At 25.6% G+C, this 12,543-nt stretch overlaps 1 protein-coding gene across 1 annotated transcript in view; it reads right to left on the reverse strand.

Annotated features, from left to right (window-relative positions):
- LOC122510927 (collagen alpha-1(XII) chain-like) overlaps window positions 1–12,543 on the reverse strand; it is a 38,437-nt gene that overhangs the window by 18,534 nt on the left and 7,360 nt on the right. The gene's annotated exons all lie outside the window — the stretch shown is intronic.

Below are 12,543 nucleotides of genomic sequence, written 5' to 3' on the forward strand. Positions count from 1 at the left end.
TGTCATACGAAGAATGAGTAATTTGCTTTGTAGATAATACGTGGTGCACATTTACCATAAGAGCTCGGTCGATAAAATGAAAGTGTTACCATAAAACAAATTTCGACGTTCTTTCCTCCAGTAGATGGCGGAATGAAAGAATTCTAAAATACAAATTTGTATTATTCTGTAAAGTGTTTAATTTAAGTTTTTAATATTGCATTCAAAAGGTAAGTATGATAATATTATTTATGAATAATTCATGACATGGCATTTATTATAAATTCTAAAATAATTAAAAGTAAATTGCATTTGAAACAATTGAATAACATAATTATTCAGTTGAACAATGATAAATAAAATAATTTTTTAACCTAAAATAATTTCACATAATTACAAATTTAAAAAATCAATATTCTTTAAACATTACTCGTTCACAATGAATTTGTTTATTTTCTTATAAAAAAAATTAAAAAGTTATTTATTCATGATGGCGGACTTACTAATTCTTTTATATCGCTCTAAAGTTATGAAAATTAATATTTTTAAGGTTTTTTTCTTAACAATAATAAATTTGTACTTTTTTATCAAAATACTAAACAATTAAAAATTCAAGATGGCGGACTAACTAATTTTTTTATTTTTGCTTTAAAATTATGAAAATTAATATCTTAAAGTATTTTTTCTTACCAATAATAAATTTGTACTTTTTTCATCAACATACTAAACAATTAAAATTTAAGATGGCGGACTAACTAATTTTTTTATTTTTATCATGGTAACAATAATTTACAAATTCTCAGAAAATAATAAATTTATACTTTTTTCATCAAAATGCTAAAAAATTCAAGATGGCGGACTATCTAATTTTTTTAATTTTGCTTTAAAATTATGAAAATTAATATCTTAAAGTATTTTTCCTTGACAATAATAAATTTGTACTTTTTTCATTAACATACAACATACTAAAAAATTAAAAATTCAAGATGGCAGACTAACAAATTTTTTTAAGGACCCTAAAGTTTTTTTTTTATTTAAAAACTTTTCTGCAATAATCTTGTTCAGAGTAGTAAATACAACAAATATCAATCAAAAAATTATCGAAATTTTAATATTGGGGGTAAAAAACAACCCCTTTCCAAATATCACATATATTATACGTAATAATGAAATACAACATATCACTATTAGGCGTTCGAAATTCATTCCAAAATCAACGCCAAAAATTGTCAAAAAATATACCAAACAATTTCCCATAGTTTAGAACCGGCGGTCGAACCCCCAAAAACCACCCCTAATTGAAAACCGATAAAAATAGTATATAAGTGTCCAAAACTGCCAAAAGGCGTGCGAATTTCTTTCTCAAAGTATTTTTAAAAATTCCCCAAAAATATACCAAGCATTTTCCAAAGGTTAGAACACGAGGACCACCCCCCAAAAAAAACCACCCTTAATTAAAAACCGGTAAAAATAGAAAATATGTGTAGTTGCAAGAGTTGAGCTCTTATCGAAATTCTTGAAAAAAGTTTAATCGTTTTGATCATAAAAATATATTAATGAAATGTTTTACTATCGAGAAACAATTTATTTATATGTATTTAATTTTAAAATGTATTAAACTTTTTTTAACTTAAAAACAATAATTGTCAAAGGAAAACACACTTTAATACATTTTTCTTCACTAAAAATAAATCAGATTAAATTTCCTGTTAAGAGAACGGCAATAAATACGTAATAATGCATAAAATACTTTACAGGGTTGCCACGCAACCTGAAAAACCTGAATATGTCAGGGAATTTTATAAACTTTAAAAAAACCTGGAAAAGTCAGGGAATTTTGATCGACATCCTGAAAAATTGTTATTTTTTAAAGTTTATTCTTGAAATCTATTTTTACATAAGTATTTAAAAATTAATTAAATTTTAAAAAAGTTGCGTTTACAATTTTCATAAGTACAGATGTTTTTTAAAAGATTTTAATTTGAAATTTTGTAAAATTTTAATTTTGAATGAATTTAATTAGAAATCGTCTTAAAGAACGTGGATTTTTGAAAAATTTAAATTATTCCAATTCTTCTGAAATTAGTTAAATTATTTAATATATATTTTTAATTGATTATTAAAAATAATGGATTTATAGAAGAATTTTAATTAAAAACACTAAAAAAAATTGAATTTTGAAGTAATTACAAATAATTGAGGGTCCCTATCAAAGAACCGGTTATAAGTTTTTGAGACTCAAAATTCTCGACCTCTAAATAAAAAAGGATTTTAAATTTTAATTTCTTGAAAACAATTTATATTGGTATAAAGATTACCCAAATGTTTCTCAAGAAATTGGGATTAAAAACAGTTTAATTTTTTATTTACAGGGCAATGATTTCGAGCTTAAAAAACTTATAACCGGTTCTTTGATATAGGGACCCTCGATTGCAGAAATTCAATTATTTTCAAAAGTATAGTGAAATTCTTCTGAGAAATTCAATTATTTTCAAAATTTTTAATAAAATTCATGGCAAAATTTCAATTATTTTCAAAAACTTTTATCAATTCAATAATTTTTAACAAATCTACTACTTTAATAAAATTTTTTAAAGGAATTTAATTATTTAAAAATAATTTTAATAAAATTTAATCTTAACATTTCATTATCTTTTTAAATAAGAAAACTCATCGCAGACTTTCAATTATTTTTAATACAATTTTAATAGAATTCCTCGAAAAATGAAATTATTCTTAAAAATTTGATTAAAATTCCTCAAAGAAATTCAGTTATTTTTAAAACCTTTGCTACAATTTATTTATTAGAATTTAAGTATTATTTTCTATAAAGTTTTAATTAAATTTATTCAAAAAATTAAATTACTTTGAAAAATTTTAATGAAATTCTTTGTAATAATTCAATTTTTTTTCAAAATAATTTTAATAAAATTCTTCGTAGAAATTTTAATAATTTCAAAAATTTGTGAAAATTAAATTATTTTCAATGTCTACTATTTCAATAAAATTTCATAAAAGAATTCAATTATTTAAAAAGACATTTTAATAAAATTCGTCTCAAGAGTTTAATTATTTTCAAAAATTAATATAATTCTTCGCAGAAATTTAATTGTGTTCAACAATTTACAAAAATTCTAGTCAAAATTTCAACAATCTTTATAAATTTTTCTCCAAAATTTAATTATTTTCTAAAAATTTTAATAAAATTCTTGGCAAAATTTCAATTATTTTCAAAAACTCTTATAAAATTCTTTGGAGAAATTAAATTATTTTTAATTAAAATTTTAATAAAATTTCCGAAAAATGAACTTATTCTTAAAATTTGTCAAGAGAATTCAATTATTTAAAAATTTGTTTATAAAATTCTTTATGAAAATTTAATTTGAAGGAACATTCAATTATTTAATAAAATATTTATTTTTGTATTTAAATATTTGAATTCTCATGGATTTTTTTTAGTAAATATTGATTTAAAAATGAATTTCAGTTAAAATTTTAGATTATTATTGAATATTGAAAGAAATATTGCGTAAATTTTTAGAAATAATTGAATTTTGAAAAGGTTTCAAATTAAAATCTTGGAAAATTTGAACTTTTCATACTTTTAACTAAAAATTCTGTAGAATTAATTTTTTTAAAAAAGTTTAATTACATTTTTCTTTAATTCTTGAAGTTTTTATTTTCTAATATATATTTAATTGAAGAGTGTCAGAATAATCAAAATTACGTAAAAATTGATATTTAAAATAATTGCATATTTACGAAGAATTTTATCATTTTTGAAAATAATTGAATTCTTGCTGAGAATTTTATCAATTTTGATAATAATTGAATTCTTGCGAAGAATTTTGTCAATTTTAAAAATAATTGAATTATTTCGAAGAATGTTATTCAAATTTTTGAGAATAATTAAATCCTGCGAATAATTTTATTATCTATAAAAATAATTAAATTGTTAACAAGATTTTTAAGGAAATTTAGTATCACTTTTTCTCAAAAAGTTTAATAGAATTTTTTTTAATTATTTGAAGTTTTTAATTTCTTATTTTTTTCATTGAAGAATGTCGCAGAATAATCGAAATTTTAGGTTAAATTGAATTCTAAACAAATGGATTTAAAAATTCCCAAAGAAGAACTTTTTCAAAAATTATTAAAAATAATTGATTTAAAGAAGAATTTGAGTTAAAAATTCTAATAATGAATAATTGAATTGAAATGAAAATAATTTTAAAGAAATTACAGTAATAATATTTTTATAGTATAAAATAATGATAGTATCAAGTTCTAATTATTATAAACCATGAAGAAAGCGATCACTCCGATACCTTATTCTTGTTTTATGATAATATTCTTATATGTTATTGAATTAAAAATTTTTGAAAATCTTAATTTCTGTAAAAAATAATGATGATATAAGTATTCATTTTAAAACGAAGTTATTGAAGATGTTTCGAGTTTTCTACAATTAAAGAAATTCGTAAATAAATGTAATAGAACAGGGAAAAAGTCGTTTTGTCTGGAAATCAGGGAGTTTGGTAAAATTAAAAATAAAATTAAAAATTGAACTTAAACTAAAATTAAAAATAAAATTTGATAAAATATAAATGTATAGTTTTAAAAACCTGGATTTCCGTTTTTTAACCTGGAAAAGTCAGGGAATTTGAAATGAAGAAAAGCGTGGCAACCCTTGATAAAAGGCAAATATGAAAAAATCTGAAATGAGCTCTTTTTGAAATGCAGGATTCAATTATTTTTAACATTTTTAATAACAAACTTCCGAAAATTTAAATATCTATACACTGAATAATTAGGGGCCGTCCATAAACCATTGTGGACACTCGTGAACATTTGTCAAACCCTCTTCTCCCCTATACAATTGTCCACGTGGATATTGCAAATTTAAAAAATAAGTTTTTTTTGTACTCCTCTATGTTAAAAAATAAAAAAGATTATTTTTGAACATATTTCAAAGCAAGAATGTCATTAAAGTCAGGGAAATGTCAGGAAAAAATTGTTTATCAGGGAAATTAAGAAAACTGTGACTTTTTTCGACTCATTTAAAAAAACTGCGACAAAATACCACAATTTTCAGTAAAAAAAAAGTACAAGTTATTTTGATTTTTATAATGTGAAAAATAACTATGTATAAACAAATCTTTTTGAATAGTTGAAATTTTGTAAAATTTAATTGAAAATAATTAATTTATTTCAAGTCTTTTGTTACAATTTTTGAAGAATAAAAAGTCTTTAAAGGTAAATTTAAAAATGAAAATTAATGAAAATTAGCTTCTAATTTTTTAAAATTCAATATTTTCAATTGAGGAGCTGGATTCTATAACCGGCTCTTCGCTCGGAATGCACGCGCTAATATCAGTCGAGTGTCAGTGAGTGCCTCTGGGCCTGTCACTGCCACCCGACTGATATCAGGGTGGCCAGACGGTCGAAGCACAATTATGTATTCGGCTTTACAAAACTATGGTACACTATTGTACGCACGTGTAATACGCATGTGTAGCGGGAAATTTAAATTTAAACTTGGTAACTACACTGAGAAAACTGGAGTGTCAAATTCGGAGGTTCAAAAAGTGTATGTTTCCTTTGCTTATGAAGAGAATTAAATAGTCCTTCTAAAATAAATTTTGAATTGGTAATGGAAATCTGCTTGTATATTCTCTCCCATTATATCTGAGGGTTAAAAGTTGCGCAGAAAATGTGTACGATCTGATGCGCGCGAAATTATTTTTCTGACATTTTATGTATTTAATTTAGGGGTTAGGTTGCCATATTTATTCATTTCGCGCCGGATAAGGAAGGGATTTCTCAAGATGGTTAATTTGTCCCTCTGTTATAAACTCATTTTCCCTCCAAGAGAATTGGCACGAATATCTGTCAATGGTGTATTTGAACATTTAGATTCAGTATACTATTTTATTTTAAATTTACTTAAAAACCTACATTTTTATCATAGTTCAATATATTATTATTATTTATTAACGTTTAATTAATTTTTGTTAGTGTTACATATAAATCATACTATATTACTATTATTCTTTTTGTAGTTACCAAGTTTAAATTTAAATTTCCCGCTACACATGCGTATTACACGTGCGTACATGTACCATAGTTTTGTAAAGCCGAATACATAATTGTGCTTCGACCGTCTGGCCACCCTGATTCCCCCCCCCCCCAAATGTGTCCACGTGGTTTATGGACGGCCCCTTACTTTACAATTTTTTTAAATTAAAATTTTTTATAAAAATTGTTTTCAGCATTTGTAGTAATAAAATATTTTCAAAATTTTAAATTATATAAAAACTTAATTAGTTTTTTAAATTCTTAAATTTTTTTAAAATTACAGCAGAACCTCGGTTATCCGAGATTCCGTATTATCCGAGGCACTAAACATGCTCGGAATAACAATGCGGAATAGTAATGCGGAATAACTCGGATAAAACGGATCGAGCGACTAAATTTGAAAAATAAATTTTACAAAACCACTATTTGTGATCATTGCATTTAAAATTTCGTCCATTTTTGTCATTTAATATTATTCTAACACTTTAAACACATGAAAAATAATTTAAAATTTTGAAATTTTCATTGGTTCCGTGTTATCCGAGTTTTTGATTATCCTAGGTACCTCTTCCCCACATTACCTCAGATAATCGAGGTTCTACTGTATTATTTTCAAATATTTTAATAAATTTTCAGACAATTATTTAAATCTTTTTTAATCATATTAATTAAATTTTAAAAAAATTACAATGAAAAATTCTAGGAATTATTAAAAAAATATATTTTTTGGAAAGTAATATTCATTACTGCCCATTATTAAATTTATATTTGAGTCATTCAATTATATTTCGACTAAAGTCGTTGCCGACTAATTTTAGAATATTACAATATTTTCCAGGAATGATTTCAAAGGTTTGACTACCACTGACATATTAATTCCGAAAAAAGTTTAGGAACCAAAGAAAATTTTTTCTAGTATAAGAAAAACCAAAAGTTAATCACAGGTACACGGAGAAAAAAAAAGTAAACTGCTCTACCTGTCGGTAGATCAGTTGCATTAAACTGCTGCGTTTTATAAAGGGAAAACAGCGTTCTCATGCCAAATCAAACAGCTCTCTTTTTTTCTCTCCGTGTACGTTATATTTGATAAGGTTTTATTCAATTTAATAAATTCACTTTCTCACATGTAGTGAATGAAATTTGCAAAATAAGGTTATTTACCCGCAGAACTTTAAAATCATTTTTCATTTAATATTTCTTATTATTAATAGTTTATACCCATTTATACTAAGAAACTAAGTCATTTTTAATAAATTATAATAATAATGTGTTTTCTTAAAAATATTCTACACTTTAAAAAAAATCAGTAGTAGGATTTGGGGGTCCGTGCGAGCATTCTAACCTTTTGGAAATTGATTGGTATATTTTTAGGGAATTTTTAAAAATATTTTCAGAAATAAAGCCGAACGCATTCTTGTAATTTTGTGCTATTATATAATATTTTTAATTTGGGGGTCCGTACGAGCATTCTAACCTTTTCGAAATTGGTTGGCATATTTTTAGGGAATTTTTAAAAATATTTTTAGAAATAAAGCCGAACGCATTCTTGAGATTTGGTGCTAATATATAATATTTTTAATTAGAGCTGGGTTTTGGTGGGCCGTGCGAGCATTCTTACCTTTTGGAAATTAATTGGTACATTTTTAGGGAATTTTTAAAAATATTTTCAGAACAAAAGCCGAACGCATTCTTGTGATTTGGGGCTGATATACAATATTTTTTATTAAGGGTGGGTTTTGGGGGTCCGCGTGTTCTAACCTTTTGGAAAATGCTTGGTATATTTTTAGGGAATTTTTAAAAATACTCTGAGAAAGAAATTCGCATGCCTTTTGGCAGTTTTGGACACTTATATGCTACACTGAAAAAAATTAAGCTGACAAATTCAACTACCTTTGGGTAGTTAAGTGAAAAGTAGTAAAAACAACTACTTTTTTAGTTAGTCTAACCCGGTTTGCGTAGTTAATTTAACTATTTTTATGTAGTTGATAAATAGTAGTTGATTCTACTAATATATGTAGTTAAATTTTAACAACAGGTAAGTTGTAGAATTGACTACGGTGCTGAAGTAAGAACAACTAAGATAATAGTTTACTCAACATTTCATAAGTAGTAAATTTAACAATTTTATAGTAATAAATAGAAAGTAGTAAAAGGGACTACTTTTGTAAGTAACGTAACACTTTCTTAACTAGTAAATTTTACTACTTTAATATAGTTCACACTAAATTGTTGAATTAAAGAATTTATACGGTTGAATTTGAAACAACACGTGAGTAGTAGAGGGAACTAATTTTTTTATTAGTCAAACCTTTTTGTGTAATAGACTTTACAACTTTTATGTAGTTATAGTAGTTGATTTGACTACAACATTAGAGTAATAAAAATAAATGAATAATATTGTTGAAGCCTATCGAACCACTCTAAGTAGCAAAATCTACTACACAATGCAGTAGTTTTGGTGAGAAAATAATAGATAATTTTAACTTTTTGAACTTAAGTTTTACTACATTGAGTAGTAGATTGTACTACTTAAAGTAATTAGAAAGGATTGAACAGCATTTTTAAATAAAGCAAAGTTCAGAAATAAGAATTTAAAGAAGATAAAAAGAACTAGTAAAAGTAGTAAATACTACTACATTACATTGTAAAATGAACTACAGTTGTCGGTTGATCTATGTCAAGAATGTCATCAGGTTTCATGCAGACCATCGTAGCGTGCGAGCGTGGTTAGGTGGTTAGGTTATCGGTTTGCGAATGTTAGGGTCGTGCGTTCAATCCCCGGCGTTTGAGGATTTTTCTCCATTATGTACATAAGTGTTGAAAATTATAAAGTATAAGTGACCAATAGGAATGCTAGAGGAGATGAAAAAATGAATTTCAGTAATAATAATAATTAATAAATAATAATAAATAATTCTACTACTTTTAAGTAGTTGCTGACAAAAACAAAAAGATGTTAATTTTTACTTTATAAAACAGATCATTAACTACTTTTAATAGTTAATTCTACAACAGAAATGTCGTTAAAGCCTATCGAATTACTTTAGGTAGTAAAATCTACTACTTAAAGTAGTAGATTTAAAAACAAAATAATAGTTAATTCTACAACAAAAATGTCGTTAAAGCCTATCGAATTACTTTAAGTAGTAAAATCTACTACCAAAATCTTAGTTGTTATAATTACTTTAAAGTTAGTCAAATAAACTACTAAATCACATTCAACCAACTACATTCTTAGTTGTCTTAACTGCTTTTATGATAGTTAGTACAACTATTTGAATTCAGTTGAGGACCTATTGAATTACGTAGAGTAGTTAAAAAGTAGTCAAATCTACTAGTTTTTTTTCAGTGTATTTTTATCAGTTTTCAATTAGGGGTGGTTTTTAGGGGTTCGACCGCCGGTTCTTAACTATGGGAAATTGTTTAGTATATTTTTTGAGAATTTTCGGCGTTGATTTTGGAATGAATTCGAACGCCTAATAGTGATATGTTGTATTTCATTATTACGTAGGGCGTTGTCGGCAGTGGTGGGACAGCGGGTATAGCGAGACCACGGAGTAATAATAAGGAGACTGTACTACCAGTGAGATACCGTGCCAAATGTCTGCCTTGGTTCACTGAGTAGTAAAGACTTCTCAAAAATAAAGCGCATGCGCAATTTGCAACTATCTTCGTCACTCTTGAAAGAACGATGAGAGAGATCATTATTTTGACGTGCGAGTTAGAAAGTGTGGTTATGTTTTATTGTTGACAACAGCAACTATACGGGAAAATCAAGATTTAAATAAGAAAAAACATTAATTAACAAACTGCAAAGAGAAGAGTAAGTACAATATATTATAATATTAATAAATTGTAATATAGGTGTGAGTAGATATTAATAAAAAGATTATTTTTGTCGAACCGGAGTAATTCTTTTCTTTGTATGATAAAGTGAATGAATACAATATAATATAATGCTATAATCGCTATAATGTTAATATAATTAATATCTACTTACACATTTCCTATATTACAATTTATTAATATCATTTAATAGTATAATATATATTGTCAACAGTAAAACATAACCACACTTTCCAACTCGCACGTCAAAATAATGATCTCTCTCATCGTTCTTTCAAGAGTGACGAAGATAGTTGCAAACTGCACATGCGCGTTATTTTTGAAAAGTCATTACTACTCAGTGAACCAAGGCAGAATTCTGGCACCAGTCTGACTAGGGGATACGCTGGAGAGCAGTCTCCTTATTATTACTCCGTGAGCGAGACACTATGCGATATTTCAAACAGCTGAGTTGACAGTGTTGCTTTTTTGGTGTAAAAGTAAAGTTTTATTCTGTTGAAGCTTTTTTATATGATACACACTTTCTGGATGTAAAATCTGTCACTATAATGCTGTCAATAGTTTTAAGCAAGTATTAAAATTTTATTCTTCGTAAGAAAAAGTGTTTATAAAATTAAACTTTTCAAAATTTGATGAACGGAAAATATTTTAAGTTATTAGTATGTAAGATTCCTTCAAAATTCCTAGAACATTATGTATAATAGTGCGATAGACACAATCCCACACAGCACATGATATTTCCTGAATATTTCACTGAAAGATTGAAATATTTCATTGCAAGATTCAGGAAATATTTCTGCAAACAGGAAAATGTCCGCTTATGTAGGAATATTGACGCGAAAATTGAGAAAATATTTCATTGAAATATTCCTGCAATATTACACATAAAGATTCTGCAATATTGTGAAAATATTTCAAAAAATGGAAAAATTTGTTAAACACCTCAAATCAATAGGAATTTTCTGAAATATTTTAAAACCCATAGGATATAGTAAGCCAAAAACTACTGCGCAACTCTACAGGCCATAGAAACTGAGTTCGACCAGTGCGCATCATTTCAGTTGAATATTTCCAAAATATTTCAATGAAATATTTTCTCAACTTTCGCGTCAATATTCCCACATAAGCGGACATTTTCCTGTTTGCAGAAATATTTCCTGAATCTTGCAATGAAATATTTCAATCTTTCAGTGAAATATTCAGGAAGTATTCAGGAAATATCATGTGCTGTGTGGGATTGTAGATCGTTATTACCGTAAATCACTGTTTCGGCAATGGCGGGACACTTATTGTCGGCAGTGTCCGGACACTGCTTGTTTACATCTAATAAAATAGTACATTTCTAAATGACTTCCGTATTATTTTTTTTAAGTTTTTTCGGCAATATTTTTCATAACAATAACCTAATCTTAAAGTTGAGAATGTATTTTCAAATAATCTGTAATAATAAAAATAATAATCTTAACTCTTTTCTTAGATGGTAAAAAACGTAAACAATTTAAAAGGGACACAAAGGAACCCAAATGCTTTGAAATTGAAAGCCGTAAAAGACATTGTAATTGAAAAATTTGCGATTTAAAGTAATATCCCGCCACTACCGACGCTTTTTAATGTCGGTAGTCGCGGGACATTATTGTACTTCGGTTACAGCTATTTATTTTTGAAGACATATGTTATCTATATTATGTAAATTTGCAAAAGATAGTTATTTGGAAAGGGGTTGTTTTTTACCCCCAATATTAAAATTTCGATAATTTTTTGATTGATATTTGTTGTATTTACTACTCTGAACAAGATTATTGCAGAAAAGTTTAGAAATAAAAAAAAACTTTAGGGTCTTTAAAAAAATTTGTTAGTCTGCCATCTTGAATTTTTAATTTTTTAGTATGTTCATGAAAAAAGTACAAATTTATTATTGTCAAAGAAAAATACTTTAAGATATTAATTTTCATAATTTTAGAGCAAAATTAAAAAAATTAGATAGTACACCATCTTGAATTTTTTAGCATTTTGATGAAAAAAGTACAAATTTATTATTTTCTAAGAATTAGTAAATTTTTTTCACTGAATATCGATAAAACAATTAAATCGGTTAAATAACTAAAAATTTGAGAAGTTTTACTGAAGTGAATGTTTACTTACATCTAGAGATATTTTACGTATTAAACAAAAGTTAAGTATTTATTTTTATATAAATGAAGAGAACAATTTTAAATATCTATTAATTCGACATTTTAAATCAGAAATTTTTAACTTTTAAAAAAATTAATTTATTTATTGTTGCCATGATAAAAATAAAAAAAATTAGTTTGTCCGCCATCTTGAATTTTTAATTGTTTAGTATTTTAATAAAAAAAGTACAAATTTATTATTGGCAAGAAAAAATACTTTAAGATATTAATTTTCATAACTTTAGAGCAAAAATAAAAAAATTAGTTAGTCCGCCATCTTGAATTTTTAATTTTTTAGTATTTTGATAAAAAAAGTACAAATTTATTATTGGCAAGAAAAAAAACTTAAAAATATTAATTTTCTCAATTTTAGAGCGAAATAAAAAAATTGGTTAGTCTGCCATCTTGAATTTTTAATTTTTTAGTATGTTGATGAAAAAAGTACAAATTTATTATTGTCAAGAAAAAATAC

Source organism: Leptopilina heterotoma, unplaced genomic scaffold, assembly GCF_015476425.1.
Source record: "Leptopilina heterotoma isolate Lh14 unplaced genomic scaffold, ASM1547642v1 Lhet_78, whole genome shotgun sequence".
Classification (NCBI taxonomy): domain Eukaryota; kingdom Metazoa; phylum Arthropoda; class Insecta; order Hymenoptera; family Figitidae; genus Leptopilina; species Leptopilina heterotoma.